At 34.3% G+C, this 8,320-nt stretch overlaps 1 long non-coding RNA gene across 1 annotated transcript; it reads right to left on the bottom strand.

The window, feature by feature from the left end:
* Nucleotides 1-6,258: 6,258 nt before the first annotated feature.
* Nucleotides 6,259-6,744, bottom strand: LOC143194069 (uncharacterized). Its single transcript, XR_013005177.1, has 2 exons — nt 6,578-6,744; nt 6,259-6,524 (listed from the first exon to the last, which is right to left on the bottom strand). It is a non-coding gene; the product is annotated as an uncharacterized LOC143194069 (long non-coding RNA).
* Nucleotides 6,745-8,320: the final 1,576 nt, after the last annotated feature.

The following is an 8,320-nucleotide window of genomic DNA, read 5'->3' as shown; positions in this document are numbered from 1 at the left end:
GCAAGAATTTTAAATTAAACAAATTAGCTTATAGTGGAGGCTAATTCCGGATGGTCCCAACCGGCATGCGGTAGTTTCCGTTTACTTTTGGGACGTTTCCATCAAAGAAATCGAGACTTAAAATCACAAAACATAGAGTATAGGAAGGAATATCCCATGCAGTCGTGAAAAAATTAGCTTTTTTTCGACTCAGAAAGCTCTACAGTGTCAATATGAATACTGAGACATATCAAATATAATAATGATCATAACAACAGTAAAAGTAAGAGCAAAAATAAAATACAACAAATTTCAACAAAATTAATTAAAATTAATTAATTAACAATTTTTATATATCAGAAATATTTTTTAAAAAATCATTACAATAATAAGATTTATAAATGGACCAGGAATTGGAAAATACAGCTTAATGGTTTCAAATATGTCCATGTTAATTTTGCGTTGCGGAGAAATGCTAAAATCCATATAACATATATCTCTTTACGGATGCCCGATTCCTCAAGCAGAATGAGCTAAATACCTCTCAATAGTAGGTTAAAGTGGAAACATCATGTTAGACAAAAGCAGAGCAGATCAGACTAAAAGTCAAGCAACTGTACTGGTTAGTCGTAAGATACTCTAATCTTGACCTAAAATCAAAGAGATTGGTGCAAATGGGATGCAAATATAGGATTGCACTAAAACATCAAACCAACTATCAATCCAACGCACCCAATACAATGTCCTACGATTAATTACCAATACTTATCGCTACGTATACAACGCAGATCTGCCCGATAACAATATACACTAACTATATATACACTAAACAAGTGTGTATTCTTAATTTTAGCTTAAGTAGTTTAGTTTTATTTTAATTTGGGAAAGACTGATGTATTGTACTCGTCCTTCTTTGTGTACTAATGCAAATACAACAGAACAGTAGTAATAAATTAATTTGTAAATTAATATTGCACTAATCATATCGATTGTAAGATGTATCTAATTAAAAAATTACAATAATAATATTATTTTGAAAGATAATTTATAGAATTTTCTATTTTTAATGACATTATATTAACATTTAACACATTGAAACACATAAAAGTTTCACCAAACAATGTACACTTTGAAATATAGAAAATGTATAACGTATATAAAGATTTATACAACGACAAAGTATAAATTATTTTTAAAACAACGCATGTCAGGATAATCACAGACTTATATTCTTATTAGGTAATTCGTCGCTTATTAGGTGAAAGTGGCAACATCGGTTTGAACATTGATACGCTTGGTCTGCTATTACCGCATAACATTTCTACAAATATGATTAAACAATTTGGCGGCTTGGTTGGCGCAGTGGTAAAGGCGACAGGACGGTCCACCTACTGCTGCGATAGTCGCGGGTTCAAATCCTGCTGGGACATGGTCGTAAATTTACGTTTGTGATTGTCCTAGGCAAGAGTGCAAAATCCGACAAGGAAAATGATCCCAATCACGCCAGTAACCAGGTTGGGTAAGACCAGATGTCTTCTGGCATGATGTCGAGGACCATGGTTCAGAGTTCACTTTAAATTGTAAGTCCAGTCCAGATAAACACATAGTTAGTAAAAGGAGACTTTAAAATATATATAAAAAAGAAAAAGGAATACAAATTATGAAAAACTGAAGAAAACTATCAAGACCAACGATTTAAAAATAAAGTCTAACCATTTTGTAAAAATAAATTGAAAAATAAATACATAACAAACCAAATGGAAACCCAAATCGAAGATATACATTACATTGGGAGGTTTAAAACTATATGGAGGTATAACTAAATAAAACTTTTACAATTTTTAGGCAAAATTTAATTTTATATATCAAGATACTCTCCTCAATACATTCACTGTAGCGCTCTTCTAATTTCTATTCAAACTAGGCTTAAAGTTTGACAAGCACTTATTCAATTGATTTAAACCTTTCTCCTTGGAACTTATAAGACCTGTAAACGACCAAAATATTCACTGAAGAACCAAATCTGAACTATTCGTATACTGCGAATACCAAAGCAAATCAAAGCACGATACGTTTAATTTCTCCATCATTTTCATTAACTTATGACAACAAACACAAGTTCACTTAAACATGTCATTCAAACCACTGTAACTTTTGAACTAAACAGCACTTGCCATAAAATTTTGACCTGTGTCCATCTGCTAGATTAGGTTATGTGTATGTCTGTAGACTTATAGAAAAATGTGTTGCTACATCACTTCAGACACATCCATATTTATATCAAGGCTCTGAGCACACGAAACACCCGTGGGTAATCAAAATCGATATGTTTCATGATGTTTTGACGCGAATGAGCCTAGCATTAAAAAGAAACATTATATAAACGAACTGCGACAAAATTAATTTGTTAAATGCCTCAGTTAAATGTTACAAGAACCATAGAAACCTACATGAAAATATTTAAAGGAAATGTTACCTCACCTGGTATTTTCATAGACGACCTTGGCTGTTATCAAGACAATTGGAAAGTGTTAAAGTCGAAATACTAGCAAAAACATAATACCAATAATGCTTTAAAATATAATTCACAATATAATTTTTCATAGTGATGAGTTAGAGAAAAGGTAATTTCGCTTTCTTTTTTAATTTTTTTTGCAAACTAAATTGAAGTAAATTGAAAACATTAATCAGTGACATATGTGCTGTTTAATCGGTACTTTTCTGTAAAACCCATAATTCTGTTTTTGTAAAAGGTCTGATGTTTCGGGGCCAATAACTGAAGCAAAAAATGTTTACAGATTATCTTCTGGGATCTATTTTGAGCCAGCAGGACCATTTTTGTTAACCGCTTACTTTAACTGTATTAACTCTTGACGGTTGAAAATCGAATAGATGTCTTTGCCAGGTTTGAGCAGCTTATTATGAGCAACTCCTTTACAATCCAAGCCTGTACACTTAACATCAACTTGTTTGGTTTCAATGTAGGCTTTGCAACTATTTGTGATCAAATTTTTATCACCACTGAGATTACAACATCATGTTAGACAAATAGCAAAATACATTGGAACCAAAATAAAACAACTATTCTGGTTAGTCGGAAGATACTCACAATTTGATCTAAAATCAAAGAGGATGATTTATAAGACAATTATAAAACCAATTTAGACCTATGGGGTTGCACTAAAAATTTAAATCAACTAGCCATTCAACGTTGTCAAAACAAGGTTCTTCGATTGATTACCAATGCTTATCGCTACGTAACCAATGAAGAACTGCTCGATGACCTGGAAATTAAATGGATTTGTGAAGTTATCCAATATTTTTATATTTCCAATTAAACCATACGAACTTATATAAAGTGTATATCTTTAGTGTCAACTATAGCTATAAGTTATTATAATTTTATAACTAAGGAATACATATTGATGTATTTTTTTGCACTCGTCTTGTTTGTGAAATAATCCAAGTGCAAATGAAATGTAGTAATAATTTATAATTAAGTTTGTACTAAGCGTATCTAATAAAGATGTTTAAAAAAAGTGAGAATACAACTGAGAACTCGGTCCCTTATAATTTTCACAATCATATGGAACCCAAGTATCGAGCTTCTTTTGACAGCATGATTTTTGTAAACAGATTAAAACTAATTATGTCGCCTCTTTAGTTAGCATTTCTTTATCACCATAAACACTACAGAATGTTCATTGAACATGCACTGCATTTGTTTTTCTTTCGGAAGTAAGAAAACAAAATAGGACGAGAATGACCTTCTGAAATCTTCAATTTCAATAAACATTAATTCTTAGCTGAATAAAAGAATTTCATTGTCTTTATATCTAGAGTATTCTATGATCTGTTACCCCTCAAATGATCTGTAGTATGAACCAGTGAGAAAACTTAAATCCTTGAAAAATAATTGAAAATTCTCATACACTTGATTTTTTTGACATATATATTTAATGTCTGTCTAAGACTGAAGCATGTTCCGGAGTGCTTTAAGGTGGCACAAATAATTATGCTCAAAAAACCTGACAAACCTGCAGAACAAATCGAATCTCACAGGCCTATTTCGCTGCTACCTGTAATATCAAAAGTATTTGAGAAGCTAATATTTAAACGTGTCAAAAATGTTGTAACAATTCCAGACCACCAGTTTGGTTTTCGAAATCAGCTCTCAACGATCAGTCAAGTGTACAGAGTAATTGCGGCTATTGAAAATGCGTTTGAGGAAAAAAAATACTGCCCTGCAATATTCCTGGACGTCTCACAAGCTTTTGATCGGGTTTGGCGTTTGGGATTAATCTGTGAGATGAGCAAATTCTTACCGCGTAATTATTGTCAATTGCTGGAGTCATATCTTTTCGGAATAAAATTTAGAGTATCGCACGAAATGGCGTTCTCGACATTTAAAACCATTTCGGCTGGAGTTCCACAAGGTAGTGTCTCAGAACCTCTTCTCCTGTATCTGCTCTACACTGCTGACATTCCAACAACAAAAGAAACACTACTTGGAACCTTTGCTGACGACACAATTATTATGGCAAACGGCATATCTCTGCCTAGGGCAGTAGAAAAAGTACAAATGACAATGAGTCAACAAAATCTACAAATGGACGAAAGATTGGAAAATTAAACTTAATAGCTCCAAATCTGTCCACGTTAACTTTGCATTGCGGTGAAATAACAAAAACTTAATTATATCACTCAATGGATGCCCGATTCTTCACACAGAATCAGCTAAATACCTCGGAATCCATCTTGACGGTAGATTAAATTGGAAACATCGTGTTAGACAAAAAGCAAAACACATTAGAACCAAAATAAAACAACTATACTGTTTAGTCGGAAGATACTCTCAACTTGATCTAAAATCAAAGATATTGATTTATCAGACAATTATAAAGCCACTATGAACCTATGGGTGCATGGGGTGCAAATATGAGGCTGCACTAAAAATTCAAATGAACTAGTCATCCAACGCTATCAAAACAAAATTCTTCCATTAATTATCAATACCTATCGTTACGTAACTAACGAAGAACTACACGATGACCTGAAAATCAAATGGATTTGCGAAGTTATCCAAGATTTCGCCTTGAAACACAAAAGATTACTAAATCAAACTAATGTGGAAGCAATACAACTGCTGGACAGCGCGCAGGATGTCAGAAGATTGAAACTAACCAAACCATACGAACTTATATAAAATGTATACCTTTAGTGAAAACTATAGCTATAAGTTAATATAATTTCATAATTGAGGAATTTCATATTGATGTATTTTCTCGCACTCGTCTTCTTTCTGAAATAATCCAAGTCCAAATGAAATGTAGTAATAAATTAATTAATAATTATGATTGTACTAAGCATACCTAATAAAGATGTTAAACAAATATGTTAATAAAGGAAGAAAAAAAACCTGATTTTTTATTTATTTATCTTAGGCCCATAAAGTTTGAAATGGATATCACAGATTTTAAAATAATTTTAATTGGAAATAAATTCACCAGAGGAGATTGATGAATAGAAAGAGTCGAATTAAATAATCGGGCATATTTCGTACATTAACATTTTTATTACCATCGAAAGTTTGAATGTTAAAACCCATACCCGCTTTATAGTTTACCAGTCTAAGGACGACAATCCGACGCGATTCTGATTCCATACGAGGATGGTTGATTTGTTATTCATTACTTCTAATCTATTATTAGCGAGGTGTACGTTTCGACTTGTCAAATTGTCAATCTGTTCGACTGGGGACGTGTTTATTATTCCATCAATTTAACTAACTCGAGACGCACCGTTTAAATATTCCCAACAAAGTCCAGTAGCCACACCTGTTAATTTTTCCGTGGACAGTGTCGTCTGAAAAGCTTGGCAGTGGCGTAATTTCGATGATTTCAAAGAGCCGAAACGCCGCGTTTTATGTAAAGCCGTACGTGAGTGGTTTTAAGTGTCGAAAATCGTGTTTGTGTCGATACATTTTTGAGTAAAGCAGGTGCCTTAATCGTTCTAAGAAAATTGAAAGACACAGCGAGGATATAAATACTTCATTATCGTATGTGGACTGAATGCTAATTTCCTCGGACGGAGTGATGACGGAATGGGGCGAGCTTGAAGAAATTGCTTGATGATCTTAGCCGTGATTCATACCCGTATGTATATGTAAGTAGGATATTTTACTCTGATGTTAATTTATGTTAAAATTAGCCGTCGACAGACATGAAAGTCATTTCTGTCTGTGTAATGTGCTATAAAAAAAACTCTTCTCTCGTTTTATGATACTTTTTGGGTGTACTGTTAAGAATATTTTTAAAATGTATTGAATAAAACTAGTATATGACTGTGACTATCTGACTTAATCTACTGCCGAATAACTACAACTAATATATTTTCCACCATATCACTTAGTGTTCAAGCATGTTTCTTCGATTTGAGACGTCTAATAACATTATCCACATTTAGAAGTCTTGACGCTTCCGTATTGACGTGGTTCTGGAGTCTTAATAGCTTGAGACAGGAAGCGGCAAATCTTCTAAGGGTATCTGTAACCATATCAATTTCTAGGTCGCGATAGAGGTCATAAAAGCGTACTTACCCAGGCGCTGTTGCAGCCCCAAAGCTGAATTCCATAGTTCCATACACTTCTCAATATCTGCTTATATAAAATAAGCTTGTTATAGGTAGACAGCTGGGAGTTTCGACTAAACAATCAATACATTTGTCTGAACTTGATGTTGAGTTCATGGCGTTTGTTTTCTATATGCTCCTTCCATCTGAGCTTGGCATCGATCGTCATGCCAAGGTATTTGCACATTTGCTATATTCACACATGCAACTAGCATACCCTTAATAAAGACCCGCTGCGGCGTGGTCCTCCTATTTGTAAATTCAATGTGTGTAAATTTTGCTTCAATCGATTTGATTGGCTGATGAAAAGATGACTCAGATGAAACTAATGTAAATAAGATAAAACACCGGCCCTAATATACACTTTGATGCAAGCCAGCCCATATCGGTTTGAGATCAGACTATATTTCTTCATGTTTAATACGGAAGTATCAATTAATCCAATAAGATTTTAATAGCAGGTAGAAATACTTGACGCTTCCATGTTGACGTGCTTCTGGGGACTTGATGGCTTGAGATGGGAAGAGGCAAATCTCCTGAGAGTATATGTAATCATATCAACTTCTAGGTCGCGATGGAGGTCACAGAAGCGTACTTACCCAGGCGCATTCAGAATCTCAAAATTACTTGGACATTAGAGTCACTGTTGCAGCCCCAAAGCTGACTTCCATAGTTCCACACACGTCTCAATATCTGCTGATATAAAATAAGCTGGTTATAGGTTGACAGCTGGGAGTTTCGATCAAACAATCAATACATTTTTCTGAACTTTTTGTTGCGTTTATCGCGTTTCTTATACTCTTTCCATCTAAGCTTGGCATCCAACGTCGTGCCAAGGTATTTGCACATTTGCTATATTCGTACATCCAACGAGCATACTCTCAATAAAGACACGCTGCGGCGTGGTAGTTCTATTTATTAATTTAATGTCTATAGATTTTGCTTCAATCAATTTGATTCGCGGATGAAAAGATGATGCAAATGAAACTAATGTAAATGAGATAAATCACCGGCCCTAGTACACTTTAAAAAGGGAAGCCAGTCCTTATCGGTTTGAGATCAGACTATATTTCTTCATGTTTAATACGGAAGTATCAATTAATCCAATATGATTTTAATAGCAGGTATAAATACTTGACGCTTCCATGTTAATGTGGTTCTGAAGTCTTGATTGTTTGAAATTAGAAGCGGCAAATCTTCTGAGAGCATCTGTAATATAAATAATCAATATACATTTCTAGGTCGCGGTGGAGGTCACAAAAGTGTACTTACCAATGCGCATTCAGAACCTCCGAATTACTTGGACCTTGGAGTCACTGCTGCAGCCCCACAGCTAAATTCCATAGCTCCACGCTCGTCTCAATATCTGCTGATATAAAATAAGCTTGTTATAGGTTGACAGCTGGGAGTTTCGACCAAACAATCAATATATTTTCCTGAACTTGATGTTGAGTTCATCGCATTTGTTTTCTATAAGCTCCTTCCATCTGAGCTTGGCATCCAACGTCATGCCAAGGTATTTGCACATTTGCTGCATTCGCACATGTAATTAGCATACCCTTAATAAAGACACGTTGCGGCGTGGTAATCCTATTTGTGAATTTCAATGTCTGTAGATTTTTCTTCAATCAATTTGATTCACTGACGCAGATGAAACTAATGTAAATGAGAAAAATCACCGCCCCTAGTACACTTCCTTGATGCACGCCAG

The sequence above is a fragment of the Rhynchophorus ferrugineus genome, unplaced genomic scaffold (assembly GCF_030347505.1).
Source record: "Rhynchophorus ferrugineus isolate W39M unplaced genomic scaffold, kcgeb_rfMv2 rfM3, whole genome shotgun sequence".
NCBI lineage: Eukaryota > Metazoa > Arthropoda > Insecta > Coleoptera > Curculionidae > Rhynchophorus > Rhynchophorus ferrugineus.
The sequence above is the reverse complement of the archived record's forward strand: the minus strand, read 5'-3'. Positions and strand labels throughout refer to the sequence as shown.